Raw genomic sequence first — 22,791 nt, forward strand, 5'->3', positions numbered from 1 at the left:
ATGCACTTGCCATTGATAAGAGAGAACCAGATGGCTTCCCTCCATCGATGGCACAGCATAAACAAATATTTTTTTATATATATTTTTTTATTTTTTTTTGCAAGGTGTCGGGACACGGGGCATAGCTCCGCCCCAACACTGCTAAGCTCCACCCCTGTTTTTTTATTGTTCAGCTGGCGAGCCAGCACATTTCAGAGGTTTCCATTGAGTGGTGCTAACCATCGATGGTTTGCCATAGATGGTTTATGAACCATTGATGGACAGCCCATGATGGCCATCCCTTAGTCTCAACCAGCATTGTAGTGAATGTAGTCAGACATCACAAACCCAGATGAGAGTAAAAACCTCTTAGCCTGTTCAGGTCAGCAGAGATAAGGGTCTCATGATTCTTCTAATCCTTTAAAAAATAAAGTTTATTAGCCTTTGCTCCACTACAAGCACCCTAGCAATAACAACTAGACAACACCTCAAATTAAAAACACAATTTGCATGAAGGATTGATATCCTGTTTAGTCATGAATTAATAATGTTGTTTACAGTGCTTTGCTTTTCAAATAAACTGGTGGGAGAAATGAGATAAGCATGTTGATGTCTCGCTAACTGGTCCATAACGGTGATAAGTGGTTATGAAGGGAGAAATATTTCCAGTCTTAAAATAATGACACAAGGGGTGGCCCAGAGGATATTAATATGAGAGCTGAGCTACTGCCAACACTGAACAGTGCTGAGAATTTATTAGTCCTGTATACTGCCACGGCCCCACCTCCCTCCTCCTTTGTAAAGGAGCCTGAAAGTGTGAAAATGATTAATGTTTTCTATTAGGTCTGCATTCATGCTGATGTTTGCTTCTATTTAACACATGACACTTGAACTGTTAAATTTTTATTTAGAGTATAAAGTCTTCTGAATGTTAACTCCAATCCCCTTTGTGGTCAGGATCAATCTGGGATCAACTGGAGCTTTATAGCACAACTGAAACTTTGATTTTCAAAACCAAATACTGTTATAATTAGAGATGAGCGATTCAGATTTATATTTGGTTCTCAAAAACGGCATCTCATTGGCTATCCAGTTGTCATGTGTTTTGGATAGCCAATAAGATAAATCTTTACATGCGTTAGTTTGTTGAAAAGAACAAAGTAAATTCAAACTGCTCATCTCTAGTTATAATGTACATATGAATAATATACCCAAGCCAGAGCTGGTGCACCCAAACTGGAGTCTGGGGGTTGGAGACGGGTTTGAAGCAGAGTGCAGGTGTCATGCCTGATGGTTGGGTCTGGCTTGGGTAGGTGTGGGGAACTGTAGCTGTAGCTGAAGGAACGTGGAGGAAGCCTTGAGGCTTAATCCAGCTCTTATTCTTGGAGCTTTAAGGAAGACTGTAGAAACTGCTAGCTAGTGGGGGTAAATTTACTAAGATGGGAGTTCTATTTAAGATGGGATGTTGCCCATAGCAACCAATCAGATTCTACTTCTCATTTATTTAGTACCTTCTAGAAGATAATACCTGGAATCTGATTGGTTGCTATGGGCAACATCCCATGTCAAATAGAACTCCCATCTTAGTAAATTTACCCCAAGGTGTTATGTTGGTGTTTAAGCAGTGGCTGGCTCAAAGACATGAACAGGAAATAGCAATAAACTTTGTACAGGAACTGGAACAGACTGGAACCAGATTGGTAACAGAGCTGGAACTGGATTGGTGACTACCAAAACTGGACAGTAACTATAATGGAACCAAACTGAAACCAGCTTGACGAATGGACTGGAATTGGATTGGTGACCAGACTGGAACCGGTGAGGCAACTGGACTGGAACCGGATAGGTGAGGCTAGTAACATGCTAGGTGATGCTAGTAACAAGTCCCTGAATGACAAGACTGGAACTGGAAGCTGGAGCACAGCAGAGACTTAAAATTAACCAGACTGGAACTGGATTGGATGGACTGCAATACTGTTGATACAAAGTACCAGGAAGCTAGCTCAGAACAAAGCTGTTACTTCTGCAGAAGCGACATTGTACTGGCAGTTAGGGCTAGTCAGGAGGTTCACTCATTGGAAGCTGCAATCAGCTAGTTTGGGAGCAATGCCCTCAGTGGCTGAGTGTTTTGGAGGGAACTCTGGCATTCAGCCTGTTCAGCAGAATGCCGAGTGGAAGCGGAGAGACACTTTGGATGATGAGAGAGCTATGTAGGGACAGCTTGAACTGACTTCCATGTCAGCTGGGAGCGGCGGAGCCGGGACAGACACTGCAAACGTAAATAGATAAGTTTAAAACTCCGGAGCATGACAGCAGGAAGCTGGGCACTTCTAGACTGATACAACTTGACAAGATACAAAACTCAACCCGGCAGGGAAGAGTGACAGAGCTGGCTAACTAAACAGGAAACACAGAACCCAGAAAGGAGACGGAGTAGCTTTGTCTAGAACTGGGACCGGAACCTTGTTATCACAGAACTAGGTCTGGGATCGGCTGCATACATATTGGCGTCAAAGTATGCAGGAACTGGTCTGGAGACATTAGCAGCAGGCTGGGACTAGTGATAACAGAGTCCAGGCTGGTGCTGGAATTCTCAGGAACCGATGGCAACAGGATCCAAGGTTGTACTGGAATGTTCAGGTCCCAGACTGGAACCGATGCAGACAGAATATGGGCTAGTACCAGAATGCACAGGAAGCGTGCTGGAACTGGGGGTGACCGTATTCAAGCTGTTGCTGGAATGCACATGAAACACAGAATGGTCTTTGAAACTACTGCTGGCAGATTCACATGAACACTCTGAGGAGCACAGGGCTTCAGCACGCAGCATAGGCTGTGGACTTTGTTGCACTGTCAGGTTGCCAGCTGCCTGGAGGCCCCTTTTATAGGCGATGCTGGGAGCTGATTAGCTGGTCACTCTGCCTCTCCCAATGCAGTTGGGTGGAAAAGTGGTCACCTGAGTCCTGCACCTGGAGCTGGCAGGGACCATATAGCACGTGGGACGCTGGCACCACTCACCTTGCAGGACCACCCGTAGTAGCAGCATCAGAAGGACTGAGTGGGTGGTGCAGACATGACCTTGGAACGGAGCCGCAGATGAAGCAATCCATGTAGCCGCCACAGCACCTGGAGAGGTAAGAGATGAAGCCAGCATCCCCGCAACTTGGATCTCCTGTGTAACACCCATGCTTTCATATTCTCTTGGATTCACGATAATGACCGCATCTCCTCAGCTCTCCTGGAGTTAATCTTGACAATGTAGATAAGTAGGTCAGTTTAGTGAAATTCTGCAAAGGTCATAACCCCGATAGTCACTATTTTTTCAGAACAGTTCTGATATCAAATTTATGTTCAAATTACCACAGAAGAAATGGGTGTGGTCTGAATGGACCAGGGTTGTGGCTTAACTTGTTCTAATTTCCCGTTCTCTATTGAAGTGGCTCAGCAGGGTAATGCAGGGCTACATTCATGTCACTAGCTGAGCTGTATTATGAAAGAGGGATAGTGACTGCATGGGCCGATAAAATCCTATTGATTCCTGTGGTCACACCCTTCCTAGGCTGCATACAGCACTTAACTTTCCTTGGTGGAAATGGACCATGTCACAGTTTTCCAAGTATGCAGGAATACCTTGTACCAAGGGTTTCTCTTCGTAGCCCAGAGTATCCATAAGGAATGCATTATTCAGAGTACTTGGAGCTTAGGAGCCTATTTATTATTAAAATCCCCTTTGTAGCAATAAAAAATCCTTTATTGCCACAATATAAAAAAAATATCATCAGGGATTCTGGCCAGCACGTCCATCGTCTTTTCTGGAAATTCTGGGAAATGGCAGAAAGGATGATGGCCTGATGAGTCCATCCCTACTGGTCAGGTACAGTAAGTACTACCTACCTGCTACAGTGTGCCAGTTTCATGCATGGCCATACTTTCTGGACCAATTAGTTTAAATACAAAACATAGGGTGTCATTCCGAGTTGATCGCTCGCTGCCGTTTTTCGCAGCATAGCGATCAGGCTAAAAACCGGCTGCTCTGCGCATGCGTATGGGCCGCAGGGCGCACGTGCAAAGTAATTTCACACAAAACTAAGCAATTTTACAAAGGGCCGAGCAACGCTTTTCAGTCGCTCTGCTGATCAGTGAGTGATTGACAGGAAGTGGGTGTTTCTGGGTGGTAACTTACCGTTTTCCGGGAGTGTGCTAAAAAACGCAGGCGTGTCAGGTGAAAACGCAGGCGTGCCTGGGGAAATGGGGGAGTGGCTGGTCGAACGCAAGGCGCGTTTGTGACGTCAAACCAGGAACCAAACAGTCTGCAGTGATCGCAATCTAGGAGTAGGTCTGGAGCTACTCAAACTGCAGGAAAAGATTTTCGAGCAGTTCTGCTAATCTTTCGTTCTCACTTCTGCGAAGGTAAGATACACTCCCAGAGGGCGGCGGCCTAGCGTGTGCACTGCTGCTAAAAGCAGCTAGCGAGCGATCAACTCGGAATGACCCCCATAGTAAATAGATAAAACGTATGAAAATAAAAGCTGTAAATCATATTTTCCAAATGTTTAGAAAATTCCAGCACAATGTGACCAAAGTTCTCAAATTTTAATTTCTCTATACCAGGTGAAGTGTCAGCATAGCTCCCCTTTAAATATGCCGCATTCCATTCACATTTTTTTTTTTAGAAGTATCAGCACATAAGGGGGTGCACAATGGTGAGATAATGCATGAAAAACATAGTATAGATTCCTCCTGGTCTATGATTTCTCCTTCACCCTATCAGACAAATGCGTTTCACTTTCCAACTTCATCAGGAGCGGTTACCAGAAAGTGACTAGGTCTGACTGGGTGGAGGAGGAATCAGAGGCCATTAGGAATCAATACTATTTAGGTTCGGGGAAATTGGTGCTTGGAGAATTACTTGTTTTTGTAAACTTAGATATACTTATTTGCTACAAATAAAGTTGTGTAATAATATTAAAGCTTTTGCATATTCGAAGAATTAAGCATTGCTGATTTCTTATTTCTTATGATCATTTTGTCTCTGTTAATGCCATCCTGAGATGGCGATAACAGAATAGGTATTGCAGCAAAGCAATATTGCCTCTGGCAGGGTTAACAATGCTATCGCCGATTGCAAGCTGCCAAAAACAAATTAATAAAATAAAAAGTAACACCACTTTTATGTTTGCAAAAGTGCTTCTTAGACTTTCATATGTTCCCATTACTCTTCATTTTTGCTGTAATTTTTAGCATACGCATAGAATATATTTAATTGCTTTTAAATATTTTATCCTCATTTTCACATTGTATGACATTTCAACTTCTTTCATTAGCTTAAAGATAATATGTCTAGTGCCATCTGCCATAATGGATACTTGATGTTTAGATGGGATGTTTAGATTCTCCTTCATTGTACAGATATATGTTCAAGAAGTGCAAGTGTCTGTTCTGCGTATAATACCCCTTTCAAATATAAACCTCCAGCTTTACCCCGTCTCAGACCCCGGACGCAGAACAAGGGTTGAAGCAGGGGGTACAGGAATTACCCCCCCCCATTTTGCTTATACCTGTGTGATGGATCTGGGTTGTCACCCTTCACAATGGACCTCGGTCTTTCCATGACCCGGGTCTTACGTCTAGCAGTGATGTCATCTGCAAATGTTACTGTCCCAGTCAATGAACACTTGCTAGGCATGAGCCGGTCATCAAGACCTGGGTCATACCTTTTACACACGAGTTGGGGCACTGACCCAGGTAACGGTTGCAAGTCCCAGGAAAATCCCTGTACGATTGCAGGGTCGCAGACCCGCAACTGTTAACCCGGGTATGACCTTTTCAGTCATGAGCAGGACCTGGGTCAACTCACCGTACCCCGGCAATATTCCAGCTTTTTGCTTATGTCTGATAAGGATATTACTGAGAACAAAGGATATTCAAAGATAATGGAAATTGTAAGCTTAAAATATGTGACATGTAAACACTTTAACCGTAACCCCTACAACCTCACATTCACTCATTCATTCAGTACTTCTTGCATGAATTTTCTGGATGTCTCGGTAGAAGTGAAAGATAATAAAATCTCTACATGTAACTACAGTTGTGCTCATAAGTTTACATACCCTAGCAAAATTTGTGATTTTCTGGCCATTTGTCAGAGAATATGAATGATAACTCACAAACTTTTCTTTCACTCATGGTTAGTGGTTGGGTGAAGCCATTTATTGTCAAACAACTGTGTTTACTCTTTTTAAATCATAATGACAACAGAAACTACCCAAGTGACCCTGAGCAAAAGTTTACATACCCCAGCTCTTAATACCGTGTATTGCCCCCTTTAACATCAATGACAGCTTGAAGTCTTTTGTGGTAGTTGTGGATGAGGCTCTTTATTTTCTCAGATGGTAAAGCTGCCCATTCTTCTTGGCAAAAAGCCTCCAGTTCCTGTAAATTCTTGGGCTGTCTTGCATGAACTGCACGTTTGAGATCTCCCCAGAGTGGCTCAATGATATTGAGGTCAGGAGACTGAGATGGCCACTCCAGAACCTTCACTTTATTCTGCTGTAGACAATGACAGGTCGACTTGGCCTTGTGTTTTGGATCATTGTCATGTTGGAACGTCCAAGTACGTCCCATGCGCAGCTTCCGGGCTGATAAGTGCAAATTTTCCTCCAGTATTTTCTGATAACATGCTGCATTCATCTTGCCATCAATTTTGACCAAGTTTCCAGTGCCTTTGTAGCTCACACATCCCCAAAACATCATTGATCCACCTCCGTGTTTCACAGTAGGAATGGTGTACCTTTCATCATAGGCCTTGTTGACTCCTCTCCAAATGTAACGTTTATGGTTGTGGCCAAAAAGTAAAATTTTGGTCTCCTCACTCCAAATGACTTTGTTCCAGAAGTTTTGAGGCTTGTCTCTGTGCTGTTTGGAGTATTGTAAGCGGGATGCTTTGTGGCATTTGCGTAGTAATGGCTTTCTTCTGGCGACTCGACCATGCAGCCCATTTTTCTTCAAATGCCTCCTTATTGTGCATCTTGAAACAACCACACCACTTTTTTTCAGAGAGTCCTGTATTTCAACTGAAGTTATTTGTGGATTTTTCTTTGCATCCCGAACAATTTTCCTGGCAGTTGTGGCTGAAATTTTTGTTGGTCTACCTGACCGTGATTTGGTTTCCACAGAATCCCTCATTTTCCACTTCTTAATTAGAGTTTGAACACTGCTGATTGGCATTCTCAATTGCTTGAATATCTTTTATATCCCTTTCCTGTTTTATACAGTTCAATTACCTTTTCCGGCAGATCCTTTGACAATTATTTTGCTTTCCCCATGACTCAGAATCCAGACACGTCAGTGCAGCACTGGATGAAAGATGCAAGGGTCTTTCAGGAGTCCAGAAACTCACTGACCTTTTATACACACACACTGATTACAAGCAAACAGATCACAGGTGAGGATGGTTACCTTGAGTAGCCATTCAAACCCGTTTGTGTCAACTTGTGTGCATGTTATCAGGCCAAAAATCTCCAGAGTATGTAAACTTTTGATCAGGGTCATTTGGGTAGTTTCTGTTGTCATTAAGATTTAAAAAGAGTAAACACAGTTGTTTGACAATAAATGGCTTCACCCAACCACTAACCATGAGTGAAAGAAAAGTTTGTGAGTTATAATTCATATTCTCTGACAAATGGCCAGAAAATCACAAATTCTGCTAGGGTATGTAAACTTATGAGCACAACTGTATATAAAAGAAACGGGCACTAATGCCTATTTACATTTTAATAGTGCACACCATTTATCATGGAAAAAAAGTATCCCAAAAAGTCAATTACTCTGTATAAGGAGAAACTGTTCTGATATGACTTCCTTTAACAAACAAGCGGATATTATGGCAGATTCCTATTTGGCTAGAGGGTACCCAGGTTACTTAGTACAAAATGCACTAAATTAGGTAAAAAGTATAGAGAGGGAACAACTTTTAAATTCTTTGAATAATAAACAGAATAAAAGAAATGAAAATTCTGATAACGATATATCGTTTATTTCAACCTATAATAGTTGCCATACAGATGTGAGAAAAATTAACTAAAGAACTATAATATTCTGAAACAAGATAATATATTGGTCAACAACCTCCCAAAGGAACCTACCTTTATTTTTCGCAAAAACAAGTCCCTCAAAATCTTATTAGCACCCAGTCATCTTAAAAATATTGGAGAAAAAGATGGGTTTATAAAATCTCAAAAAGGAACAAATTGGCTTGTACAGCAAAGTGCTAAAGTAAAAGGATTCTTTAAGTGCGGAAAAAATAGATGTTTAACTTGCAATTATACAGCTGACCGTACTTCAAGGATTGTTGTAGATGGGGGGGGAAACCTTATGAGATAAAAACTTATATAAACTGTGACACCTCCTACGTTATTTATATGCTAACCTGTGGATGCAATTTGAAATACATCGGAAGAACTACCCGCCCGCTTAATACACGATTTCTTGAGCACCGCCGAAATATCCTGAAAAAGATCCAAACACATAGGGGTATATTCAATTAGTGTCGAAAGGTGCCGTCTGTCGAAAAGACGGCAGTTTTCGACTTTTTAAGGTCGAATCGTGATTCGACCTATTCAATCCCCAGCATTTTTATTCAACAAGTCGGGGAATTCGACTTGTCGAATAGTACGTGAATCGGCAGTATAGTTGCCAATTCACGAACTTTTGAGGGAAACCGGGATAAATTCGACAGGATTTGGCCCCCGTTTCCGACCATCTCAGTCCGACATAAAAAAATGTCGGACTGAGATGAGGGACCGGAGAAGAGGAGACGGGATGAGAGCAGCGCCGAAGGAGACAGTGGGGGGTCCCGCTTGCTGGGGCCGGGTGGATGCTGCAGTGAGCGGTGGCTGTGGCATCCTCCGGCTACGCTGCCAGCTGCTATAGCGCTGCGCTCCCTGCTCTCCCCCGTCTCTGCTCTCACCCTGTGCCCGCGGCTCTCCCGTCTCCTCCGGCACTGCTTTCCCCCTGTGCCCCCACCGTCTCCTCTGGCGCTGCTCTCCCCCTGTGCCCCCACCGTCCCCTCCGGCGCTGCTCTCTCCCTCTGCCCGCATCTCAATTCGACTTTTCTTAAAGTCGAATTGAGATTACTTTGAATAGCCCAGGTTGGATCCATTCCTACAAATGAATGTCGGAATGGATCCGACTTCAATTGAATATACCCCATAGTGTGTCCAAACACTATGCAGACCATTATAATGGGGACCCTAGATGCCTGAAAGTGATAGGTCTAGAATTTATCCAAAAAACGATACGAGGAGGTGACAGATATAAAACTCTCTGTAAACAAGAGGTTTTCTGGATGCTTAAAATGAACAGCATATTCCCTGCGGGTCTTAATGAATCAGTAGTCATTATTTATTTTTCTTTTTTTATTATTAATATATTAATGTATTTTTATTTCATTTACTGATGTATTTATTATATAATTTTTGATGATGGAGTAATAATTTTTTGTATATCTCTTATTCTTAGAAGTTGACATTAAGGACATTGTATATGTATAATATGGGCTATTCCGTCTATAGGAGTATCAATTGATTATTCATATAAGATCGCCACTTACCTGATTTGTTTCATTATGTACTATAATAAATAATAGATTGCTTTTCAATTGAAAAAATAACTATGCTAATATAAAAGTGTGGTAAAGAGTCCTTTGAAAATGAATGATTATATTTTAACCCGATCATGTGACTATGTTCATGTGACTGTGTTTATGTATTAACATATCCAATGGGGGCTTTGCCCATTTGCAGAAACGGATTGGATGAATTTGGGAACACGTGCCATATTAGTCACGTAAAACGCCCTCATGTTATCCATCGGAAGTGACCAGTAAGAAAACTTTGGAACACAAGATGCGGGTCATGGAGCGCGTCCAAAGATTGGAGGGGAACCAGTCCGTATCAAAAGGCACCTCGATAGGAGGGAATAAGCAGATGCGGTTCACTGACCGGAAACCTGGGGGTTCGCGTGCGTTCCAGCACCCACGGTCCGGATATACCCGGAATGTATAAATAATAAAAGGTATTAAATACATTAAAAGTATTCAATTTATATTTTGTTTGCCTTTGAGTCTGTCTACATCAAATATAAAGATGAATTTCAAAAGTTTTATACATTGGTTGAATAGAGAGATGGATTGTCTAATCATGTGTAAGTAATTAGTAATTAACTTATGTATAAATACACGGCTAGTCTAGATCTGTGGTCACCTTTAAAAAAGCAGCAGTTCCAGCTGTGAAATGCGTCAGTGGGTGCCTCTTTGTCACCTTGATTCACCAAAAAAAATCATCGCCTGAACCATCATTGGACCTTGCAAAAGCACCAACACTGAACACTATCCGTTGCAAAGGATCGGACTCTCTCCAAACACCACGCGTTACTGGTGAGGACTTCCCTGCTTTATTTATCAAATTGGGACTGATAATCCTCCAGCGTTGGAAGTAAGATTACTAGTCCTCGGCTCCAGCCCCAGGAAAACTGTTGTTGTGCAGCATATATGGTCCTATGAGAAAAAATTGGAACAGGCGATATGTGATACATATACATGGTGACTAGAAGCTTCATATTTTGCAGTGTAACATTTATGATGATTTTTTATTCTAATTTTAATTGTTGCTATCTATATCAATTTTATTGAACACATTGATATCAAGACAATCCATCCGATTTAGCGCTGCCTTATTGTTGTTTGACATGTAAAACAAACCTGTTATCTTGCTCCCTTCCTCTCTAACAAAAATTGGGTACACATTAGGCGATTTTTATTAACGATATGGACGATAATGACATTTATGGACTATATCGTCCAGTGTGCACGCATTATATTGTCAATGATGCATGCTCCTGCGGGTCATTGACAAGGTCTTCTGTCATCTGTACATGCAGGGCAATTTTGACTATATCATCTGAAACTGCATGTTCGGGGTGGTTGCAGGATGATAATACTGAACAATATTATTAGCGTTATCGTTTAGTGTGTATGTTGCCTGGGAGTTAAAGGGAAAACACTAATGATAACGTTCATGGAGCATATCAAGTGTGTACCCAGCATCACTGTAACACGCTAGGAAGCCAAGGACAAGAATCACCATAGTGGGCCTTCATAATTCAACCTGAAACTGTTTTACAAAATTGGAATGATGAAGTTCTCATATTTGATCAAGGCTAAGTTCAGTATTATTCTTTTTTTATAATAGTCCTGCTATATAAATTGGTTTATCAGAGCACACTGTATTTAAAAGAGGAGTTTCTGGGGCCATAGCCAATCGGCCCCTAACTGCCTGCTGAAACTAGATAGGAGCTGATTGGCTGGTACTTTATCTCTCCCCATTTTCTCAATCTCGAAGTCTTACTACATTCCAGTGGTAAAGTACAACGGAATTTGCTGCGCTATATAAGAAACTGTTAATAAATAATAATAAATACATCTCCTCCAGAGAAGCTGCCCTGCCATGAAAGTCTAATGGTGGACACCTTTTGCAGTTGTGATCAGGGCAAATGCCCTTTTTGACTTCTTAAAATAGCCTTGGTGCTTATTTCAAGAGGTTGCATTACTACTGTAGTAGTTCTTAGAGTGTGATATGCGGTTGGAAGATGAACACGGACATTAACCTATGGCAGGGATCTTCTAACCATAGCTTTACACATTCCTAATAAGGATGGGGGAAGCTTGGATAATCCTAATAAACCCAATCAATTTCAAATAAATTATCAGTACTGCACCATTTTGGGTCCATAGACTGGGCAGTACCATGCCTATTTATTTAGTATTGTTGCAATTGACCCCATGTACATTACCTGCCCACAAACCATTGATCATGCATCTAAAAAAAATATCCAAAATACACTCATACTTTACACAAGACACTACTAAAAATCTAATCCCCTCTCTCATTATCTCCTGCATTGATTAATTCAATAGTCTTCTTACTGGTCTTACCAAGAGACACTCAACATTAAAATCCATTCTGAATGCAGCTGCGAGGCTAATCTTATTCGCTAGACGTTCATCGTCTGCAGATCCACTATGTCAGTCCCTCCATTGGTTACCTGTATTCTACCGTATTCAATATAAAATACTTTTACTCACACACAAAGCTATTAACCATACTACACAAACATACATCTCTTCTCTTATCTCAAAATATCTCCCAATTCATACCACTTCGCTCTTCACAAGATCTACGTCTCTCATCCACACTCATTACTTGCTCCTATGCACGATTACATGACTTTCTTCGGGCTGCACCCACTCTGTGAAATGCCCTACCACGTACAATAAGACTCTCCTCTAGTCTCCAAACCTTCAAGCGTTCCCTGAAAACTCACCTATTCAGACAAGCTTATCAAATTTTAGAACCGCTCACATTACCTTCATAAACTTTCCTATCCAATTATATCCCCACTGTACAATTCATACATATCCTCCCATATTTTCTCTTTCTTCACTTTCCCTTCCTCCTGACCCTGGTTCATCATTGCTGTGTGGCCATATCATGCGGGCCACCAAGAACAATCTGTTGGACAACTATGCAATAGATAGCACCTATCCTTGTGTATCAATGCCTATTTCCCCATAGATTGTAAGTTTGCGAGCAGGGCCTTCCTACCTCTATGACGGTTTGTTATTACTCAGTTTTGTCTCATCATTGTATCCAGTTGTAAAGCGCAACTGGGAAAAGTTGAAATGCACCTATATAATATGTGTAATGGCATTAATATCTTAAGAGTGGTTGTATGTTGAGCACTAAATTCTTTGAATAATATCAATTTAAGAAAGATCAATTTCAATAGCCATTTTTATTCAGCTTCACTAACCTTATAATGATGAGACAAGAGATCTCTGTGCCTAAACTGCAGTTCCTAGTTTTAAAGCTGGAGATTTAAGGCAGGCAATAAATTGTGTGGACAATTTTGTGCAAATCACGAGTTGATGTCATTAAAGTTCATAAGGATGACATATATTCGGTAATTGCCTCTCGATGTATGTAGTGCTAGTGGACTCTTTAAATGAAAGTAAATTAGTATATAACAGAATCGTCTAAGCCATCTTCATTAGGTTGGTTTTCAAGGCGAGGAAAAATGATTTGTATTACTCACATTTAAACTAACTTAACTCTTAATGTTGAAACAAGGTTGATATGTATTGAAAATATGCTCATTTATTATCGTGAGCTAGAAAGAGATAATTGCCTTTATCCTGGCTGCACTGTACCGATTGATAAAATAAAATGAGCACAGTTGCTTGTGAAGAGCAAATGCTGGGTTTAACAAGCTACAGCTAATCAACAGTGGCTAAAGAGCCCAGGTCTAATCACACACCGCATATCTTCACAGGTGCGAAACACACTTGGAAACAATTACTTCTTTCAGTCTCTGCAGAAAGTCATTTATGCTACTAAACTTTATGCTTAATCCAGTGGTTCACAAACTGCGTTCTGTGGCACCCTGGGGACCGCCTTGGAGCACTTGCAGGGGTCGACCTAGAGACCGGATACCGGTCTAGGACCAATTAAAATTGTTAATGTAATAGGCAAAACCAGTGCTTGCGGCTTCCCATCGTAAAATATGTGGACAAACAGAAGTGAATCCTGTCCCTCACCACATAACTGACCCTAAGGATGACAGAGAGACACAATTTACTTCATTTAATGTTTTTCTGAATTTTTCAAGAAACTTTTGGCCCAGGGGTGCCGTGACAATTTTGATACTCTAGCGCATGGTGATTAAAAAAAGTTTAGCAACCTCTTCAGATCTCACTTGCAGTGCCGTTTCCTGCGGTGGGCGAGCCGTGCAACCGCACGGGGCATTCGCTGCGGCACTTCTGCTGCTCCTGGTTTCCCCCCTCCTCCCTCTTCCTGAGTACCCAGCTCGGGGGGCGGAGTTTCGCGGAATGACGCGGGTGCGCCGTGACGTCACAACGCAATTGCGTCATTCCGCGAGACGAGAGAGAGGCGGGCCGAAGAGCGGGAAGAACCTCTTCAAACGTAAGTTAGTTTCTCTCTCTCCCCCCCCTCGTCCTCTGCCACCTGCCGTAATGTGTAAAATGGGGACTCTTGCCTGCCTAATGTATAAAATGGGGACTCTTGCCTGTCTAATGTATAAAATGGGGACTCTTGCCTGTCTAATGTATAAAATGGGGACTCTTGCCTGCCTAATGTATAAAATGGGGACACTTGCCTGCCTAATGTATAAAATGGGGACACTTGCCTGCCTAATGTATAAAATGCCTGCCTAATGTGTAAAATAAGTACTCTTGCCTGCCGTATTGTGTAAAATGGAGACACTTGCCTGCTGTAATGTGTAAAATGGGGACTCTTGCCTGCCGTAATGTGTAAAATGGGGACACTTGCCTGCCGTATTGTGTAACATGGGGACTCTTGCCTGCCGTAATGCGTAAAATGGGGACACCTGCCTGCCGTAATGTGTAAAATGGGGACACGTGCCTGCTGTAATGTGTAAAATGGAGACACCTGCCTGCCGTAATGTGTAAAATAGGGACACGTGCCTGCCGTAATGTGTAAAATGGGGACTCTTGCCTGCCGTATTGTGTAAAATGGGGACTCTTGCCTGCCGTAATGCGTAAAATGGGGACACCTGCCTGCCGTAATGTGTAAAATGGGGACACGTGCCTGCCGTAATGTGTAAAATGGGGACACGTGCCTGCCGTAATGTGTAAAATGGGGACACGTGCCTGCCGTAATGTGTAAAATGGGGACTCTTGCCTGCCATAATGCGTAAAATGGGGACACGTGCCTGCCATAATGCGTAAAATGGGGACACCTGCCTGCCGTAATGTGTAAAATGGGGACACGTGCCTGCTATAATGTGTAAAATGGGGATTTAATGTATCAAGGGCATTGCAGTGTGTGGCATAATATGGTGCAGGGGGCATTACTGTGTGGGGCATAATATGTTAATCTTTTTTTTCCCTGTGGTGGCCTGATTATGGGAGGGGCAGTCACCCCAGGGGCCCCACACGGTATCCAGAATAAATGGAGAGCAGAGCAGCATTTTGCTATCTGCACTCCAATTCTTCAAGGCGCTCATCAGTTCTATATACTGCAGCCGCCATGGAGCTCATTGTCCTACCTGCTATTTCGCAAGATGATGACATCTCACAAGGCTGACTATGTGTTCCAATCAGAGTAAGGCAGCGGAGCTGAATCCCAGGGGGATCAGGCGTCACTCTACCAGGACTCAGGCTGAGGCACCATTATAATCTGCTCCTCATCGTGGCCCGGACGTGAGGTAAGAAAACCAAGGGCCCAGAAGTCTATGGTGCTGGATCTGGTGTTTTGAGATGTTGCAATACCCGTCTTGAAACAGGTCAGACATTGACCGAAATGTCAACATGTACTGTATTTGTGAGCATTAAATTAATATTTTTTTACTTCAACTGTGATGAGTGCCTCTTTTCCTATACACACACACATACTGTATTTTATATATATATATATATATATATATATATATATATATATATATATATACACACTGCTCAAAAAAATAAAGGGAACACTAAAATAACACATCCTAGATCTGAATGAATGAAATATTCTTATTAAATACTTTGTTCTTTAAATAGTTGAATGTGCTGACAACAAAATCACACAAATATTATCAATCGAAATAAAATTTATTAACCCATGGAGGTCTGGATTTGGAGTCACCCTCAAAATTAAAGTGGAAAAACACACTACAGGCTGATCCAACTTTGATGTAATGTCCTTAAAACAAGTCAAAATGAGGCTCAGTAGTGTCTGTGGCCTCCATGTGCCTGTATGACCTCCCTACAACGCCTGGACATGCTTCTGATGAGGTGGCGGATGGTCTCCTGAGGGTTCTCCTCCCAGACCTGGACTAAAGCATCCGCCAACTCCTGTACAGTCTGTGGTGCAACGTGGCATTGGTGGATGGAGCGAGACATGATGTCCCAGATGTGCTCAATTGGATTCAGGTCTGGGGAACGGGCGCGCCAGTCCATAGCATTAATGCCTTCGTCTTGCAGGAACTGCTGACACACTCCAGCCACATGAGGTCTAGCATTGTCTTGCATTAGGACGAACCCAGGGCCAACCGCACCAGCATATGGTCTCACAAGGGGTCTGAGGATCTCATCTCGGTACATAATGGCAGTCAGGCTACCTCTGGCGAGCACATGGAGGGCTGTGCGGCCCCCCAAAGAAATGCCACCCCACACCATTACTGACCCACTGCCAAACCAGTCATGCTGGAGGATGTTGCAGGCAGCAGAACGTTCTCCTTGGCGTCTCCAGACTCTGTCACGTCTGTCACATGTGCTCAGTGAGAACCTGCTTTCATCTGTGAAGAGCACAGGGCACCAGTGGCGAATTTGCCAATCTTAGTGTTCTCTGGCAAATGCCAAACGTCCTGCACGGTGTTGGGCTGTAAGCACAAGCCCCACCTGTGGGCGTCGGGCCCTCATACCACCCTCATGGAGTCTGTTTCTGATCGTTTGAGTAGACACATGCACATTTGTGGCTTGCTGGAGGTCATTTTGCAGGGCTCTGGCAGTGCTCCTCCTGTTCCTCCTTGCACAAAGGCTGAGGTAGCGGTCCTGCTGCTGGGTTGTTTCCCTCCTACGGCCTCCTCCATGTCTCCTGATGTACTGGCCTGTCTCCTAGTAGCGCCTCCATGCTCTGGACACTACGCTGACAGACACAGCAGACCTTCTTGCCACAGCTCGCATTGATGTGCCATCCTGGATGAGCTGCACTACCTGAGCCACTTGTGTGGGTTGTAGGGAGGTCATACAGTCACGTGGAGGCCACACGCACTACTGAGCCTCATTTTGACTTGTTTTAAGGACATTACATCAAAGTTGGATCAGCCTGTAGTGTGTTTTTCCACTTTAATTTTGAGGGTGACTCCAAATCCAGACCTCCATGGGTTAATAAATTTGATTTCCATTGATCATTTTTGTGTGATTTTGTTGTCAGCACATTCAACTATGTAAAGAACAAAGGGGCAAATGTATTAACCTGGAGAAGGCATAAGGAAGTGATAAACCAGTGATATGTGCAAGGTGATAAAGGCACCAGCCAATCAGATCCTAACTGTTAATTTACATATTGGAGCTGATTGGCTGGTGTCTTTATCACCTTGCACATATCACTGGTTTATCACTTCCTTATGCCTTCTCCAGGTTAATACATCAGCCCCAAAGTATTTAATAAGAATATTTCATTCATTCAGATCTAGGATGTGTTATTTTAGTGTTCCCTTTATTTTTTTGAGCAGTATATATATATATATATATATATATATATATATATATAGATAGATAGATATATTTGTCTACCCGCATATGAGTTGCCAACTGTTTGCTACCTCCCAGGAATGCCCATTTAAATTGCCTTTTTCCACATCCAAAATGTTGCCACATAACTGCTAGTCACAACTTAAAAACAAAACAAAAGCTAGTTTTGATAAAATGTACTTGTTTATATGCTTTGTTAATAATGAAAACAGGGGTCGCAACGCTAGGCCCCGCCCAGTGTCGGACTGGGGCATGTAGGGCCCACCGGGAAATGCAGTGGTAGGGGCCCATGTTTACGGGTGTGGTAAGTCCGCGGAGGGGGTGTGGCCTGCCACCTCATTGGTTTGACTAACCATTAGAGAGTGCAACATCTGGGCCCCTTCATAAATATATACAGAAAATTCAGCTGCTGCATGCATGATAATGTACCAGATTAATAACAGATTAATAACAGAAATGCACTGTCGAAAATACACCATAGCACAGTATAAGGTAACACATGTATAATGTATAATTCAAGTGCACAGTCTGGAACTTAATCCTTAGAGCAGGAGGTGGGCAACCAGGCAGTGGGGCCCACCGGAGGTTTCCCCTGTACCCAGTGGTCGAAGTGGGGCGGTATACGGCGGTATGGTATACCGCCACTTCTTCCACTGACCCGGAAATGAGGAAATTAAAGTGCAGCAGGAGGCGAGGGAAGTGGCCATCCTATTGCACATGTTGCTCCCCGTCCCTGCGCCGCGGCTGTGTAGAGCGCTGTACTAGCTCACATCCGCTCACCGCCGCCAGCCGCTCACCCGCAACAAATGAGGTAATGTTCCCCTGCTTTCACCTCTCTCCCTGTCGTTACCGTCCCTGTCCCTACTGTCACTCTCTCCCAGCTGTCACTGTCGTCACTCTCTCTACCTGTCGTCACACTCTCTCTCTCCCTGCTGTCACAATTTCAGCTCATTCAGTGTGCTTACAATGTGAATTTCGGCTCATTCAGTGTGCTACAATGTGAATTTCGGCTCATTCAGTGTGCTACAATGTGAATTTCGGCTTATTCAGTGTGCTGCAATGTGAATTTCGGCTCGTACCATGTGCTATAATGTGAATTTCGGCTCGTACCGTGTGCTATAAGGTGAAAGGGGCACCAGTACTAGATAGTATAAGGGGTTCTACTACACTGGGCACGCCCCCTTTTGGGTGACCACACCCCCTTTTCTGGAGCACGCGCATAATTGCGTCCTTGAATTTTGCATACCCCCACTTCAAAATTTCCACTTCGACCACTGCCTGTACCCCTGTGGGCCAGTCCAAGCCTGGCCCCGCCCCTCCACCCAAGGGCACGACCACTCCTCTGAGGCCATGCCCCTTTGTTGGCCATGGCCGCTCCTCCGGCGTGGCAGGTCCTGGGGGAGCAGCGTCAAAAGTTGGGAGGTATGCTTATTGATATGCTACTGCTTGCAGCCTCCATAGTTTGGGAAATGGTTCTAAATTGCACACCCTCCAGTAATTAAAGGTGCTATGCTGCTGAGAATAAAGTAGTACACACAGACAAAAGGGGGTGCAGATGCACTAAGCGATCATTACAGTATAATTTGGTATATCATAAGAGGTTGTTAGTATATCGTTGGCTAATGATATTGGCCTACCCACCAATCGTCCAGGTCACCTCTTGTCGGGCAGGTTCCTAACACTATGGGGCCAACATCCGGAACGCAGGAAACCCCCAAACATGATCCAGCAAAGGACCCCCCCATAGTTTGCAAGAGAGCTGTGCAGGTCTGCAATTTATAAAGATGACAGAAGCATCACAATAATGGGCCCCGGCTGAAACTTAACTCTTCTTAAAAAACGAATATGAATAAATATTCCAGTGATTTGGAAGAATGCAATTTATAAAAGAGCAGAAACACTATCACTTTACAACTGGCTTCTGTGGTCACCACCCATAAGGCCTTTTTTGGGAGCTTGGTAGAATTAAGCATTTTTTAACTATCCACAGAGAGGTACTGTATAAGGGCCGGCCTTTGAGAGGGACCGCAGCATATTTCTCATGCACCTGTTGCAGTACGCCCTTCCTATATAGCCTCAATACTATAAATAGGCCTCTAAATTACACACACAGGGGAAGTCTTGTACTGATCACTACATGCAAAAGGAAAAAGATTACTTACCTGGATTCTAGTGTTCAGGCTCTCCAGACAATCCTCCAATCATGGGCGTAATTAGAAATTGCTGGGACCCTTAGCAAAATCTTGAAAGGGCCTCACCATGGAGCCGATTCAGACCTGGATGCTGCAACTACAGCGGTCGCAGGCTGAAGGCATGTGCACACATTGATATGCAACAGCATCTCACTTGTGTGAACGCCTCTGCCTGTCAATCAGTTCTCGGGGCAAGAGGGGTCGTTGCGGTGACATTAAAGGGGCGTTGACTCGGCTTTGTTGGAGGCGCAGTCTGGACAAAGCAGGCGTGTCTGGACCATTTTCTGGGCGGGTCGTGGTGGCTGCGTGACCTCACATGCAGTCGATGTGACCCGAAAGATGGTGGGCAGCCAGCTGCCTTCACACCTAGGCTGCGTAGGCAGAGGGCTACTGGAAACATGAAAAAGCACTGACGTTTTTTCACACATCTACGATCAGGTCTGAATTACCCCCCATAAACACTACACCATCCGTACTGTAACGGATGCTGAATGCAAGTGAATTGGGAGTGTACAGTACTCACTCTGCAAAGTGTATGGGGGGTATCAATATTCACCTTGCATAGTGTATAATGTGTGTGTATGTTGGGGGGGTGGAGATGGGGTACAGAGCACATATTGAAGGAGTCAGTACACAGCACTGCATAGTGTGTGTGTGTGGGGGTGATTGTCAGGTTGGGAATTAGAGAACATTTTTTGGGGGGGGGGGGTGAGCGCTCATGGTGCATGGTGTATAGTGTGTGTGTGTGTGGGGGGGGGGGGGGGGGTTCCATGCTCACAGTACATGGCGTACAGTGGGAGGATGGGAGGGGACACACTACTCACCCTGCACAGTGTATGGGGGTAGGGTCAGAGCACATATTGGAGAGCGAGGGTCCATGCTCACAGTGGAAGGTGTACGGTCGGAGGATGGGGGGGGGGGGGTAGGATATGCCAGAAGAAGTATGGTATACAAGGTCTATATGCATTAGGTCTATAGTCATTAGATTGACTCCATATGGTAGACAGACAAAAGGTTGACACTGACAAAAGGTAGACATAGACAAAATGTCGACATATAAAAGGTCAACACTGGAAAAGGACATGGACAAAAGGTTATTGGTAAATCCAAGTTGGTTGAAGGAAAAACAAAAGGGTAAAGGAGTAAGGTCAGAACATGGGACTCACTCGCTACCACGTTACTAAATTCGGGATGTGGGTCTCTCCATCACGGCCAGCACCACTTTCCTAGTGACAGCTCCGGGAAGATGTTGCCGCACATTGAGAGCAAAGACTTTGCTTTCTAATGCACATGCGCTATCTTCCAAAATATCACTGAGAACATGGCACCAGCTGAGGAGAGGGGACCCACTTCCCAGAGCAAACAAGATAAAAAAGGGTTGCCCTCCCTGGTGTGGTGCTTCAGTCCACTTGGTTCTAGCATCTACCGATTTGTGACATTGATAGTTAAGGATGGGAAAAGTACAAAAACATGAAACTCCCCAAAAAAGTGTGTTGACCATTGTCACATCGTCCATATAGGGCCGACCCATCGCCCGGATCTTGTATGCCAGGCAGTCTGATTACCGAAACCCAGGTAAGTGATCTTTATACTTCGTATAGTTATCAAACAACTGAAATTGGGAGAGATTATTCTTTGATTTAAGGAAAATGATGAAGGCTGGATTACAAAACAAGACACAAAGCAAAAATAAAAAAATCCCAGCCAAATTAATAATTAGATGATGAAATTACAGAAATCATTATTAGCCCGCAAGCCCAGGAAGAAATTGTAATAACTGGCTCCTAGCTTCCTGAATAGAAGGAATTGGTAATTATTGTGCTTAAACATAATGATTCGTCAGAGGCATATTTTAATAACTAGGTAAAATTAAAGTATTCATTAAGAGCTGAGAACTATCCTATTTTTTTCAACCTTGTACAGATTACTGGAGATACTGTAAGGAAGTCGGGCACCATATTATTTTCTGATAACAAATAAAAAATTGAAAAGAAAAATATTCGGGTATGTAGAAGAGGAGGGTGAGCTGTCCTCTGTGACCATCCTTAATGTATACTCGTACAGCTAAGTTTGAGAGATATCGGCCCTCATTCCGAGTTGTTCGCTCGCAAGCTGCTTTTAGCAGCTTTGCACACGCTAAGCCGCCGCCTACTGGGAGTGAATCTTAGCTTATCAAAATTGCGAACGAAAGATTCGCAATATTGCGAAAAGACTTCTCTGTGCAGTTTCTGAGTAGCTCGAGACTTACTCTTCCAGTGCGATCAGTTCAGTGCTTGTCGTTCATGGTTTGACGTCACAAACACACCCAGCGTTCGCCCAGACACTCCTCCGTTTTTCCAGCCACTCCCGCGTTTTTCCCAGAAACGGTAGCGTTTTTTCACACACTCCCATAAAATGGCCTGTTTCCGCCCAGAAACACCCACTTCCTGTCAATCACACTCCGATCACCAGAACGAAGAAAAAACCTCTTAATGCCGTGAGTAAAATACCTAACTGCATAGCAAATTTACTTGGCGCAGTCGCACTGAGGACATTGCGCATGCGCATTAGCGACTAATCGCTCCGTTGCGAGAAAAAAATAACGAGCGAACAACTCGGAATGACCCTCATCATGTAGACAACTACAAATGCCATACTGTGGGTGGTAAAGAGGTTAGAACTTTATTTAATACAAAGTAATTGCTGGCATAGGTGTTTCTATAATGAGTGCAGTGCACACGGACCCCTGGATCCAGGGGGGGCCACACAGCACGCCCTGCACCCTTATTTAATTACCTACCTCTCCTGCAGTCCTGAGTCGGCATTGCTGATGCCAGAGAAATCACTCAGACAATGGTGTGGCGGATATTTTCCTGGTGATTTGCCATGCGCGGTAAAACTTGGTCTCCGGGAACTCTCTGGGCACCATGTCTACAGAAACATGCGCAGAGTCTACGGCACTCCAGAGAGGAGAGGGACCACAGAGAGGAGTCTGCCTCCTCTCTTAAGGCCCAGAGTGCTGGTCACCATAATATTTTGGTACCATATATAATAGTCTGCCGGTGGCTTGCTGCTCGTTTTTATTGCTCTCTTCTATTATGATGTGCTCTGTCACACAGCCCTGTCCTCGTATAAGGGCACATTTATTAATTATTGGGTTGTAGATCGGATAATTAATATTTTTAAACTTCTGCTTATTGCGGCAATATGAAATTAAGGATTGCGTGCATTAATTAAAAACCACCTGCAGGGACAAGGGATCTGAAAGGAGCCCATCCCTGCGTAAAGGAGGAAAGTGATTGCTAA

At 43.6% G+C, this 22,791-nt stretch overlaps 1 protein-coding gene across 5 annotated transcripts in view; it reads right to left on the reverse strand.

The window, feature by feature from the left end:
* Positions 1–22,791, reverse strand: part of GAS7 (growth arrest specific 7) — a 675,298-nt gene that overhangs the window by 214,925 nt on the left and 437,582 nt on the right. The gene's annotated exons all lie outside the window — the stretch shown is intronic.

The sequence above is a fragment of the Pseudophryne corroboree genome, chromosome 3, assembly GCF_028390025.1.
Source record: "Pseudophryne corroboree isolate aPseCor3 chromosome 3, aPseCor3.hap2, whole genome shotgun sequence".
In the NCBI taxonomy this organism is placed as follows: Eukaryota; Metazoa; Chordata; class Amphibia; order Anura; family Myobatrachidae; genus Pseudophryne; species Pseudophryne corroboree.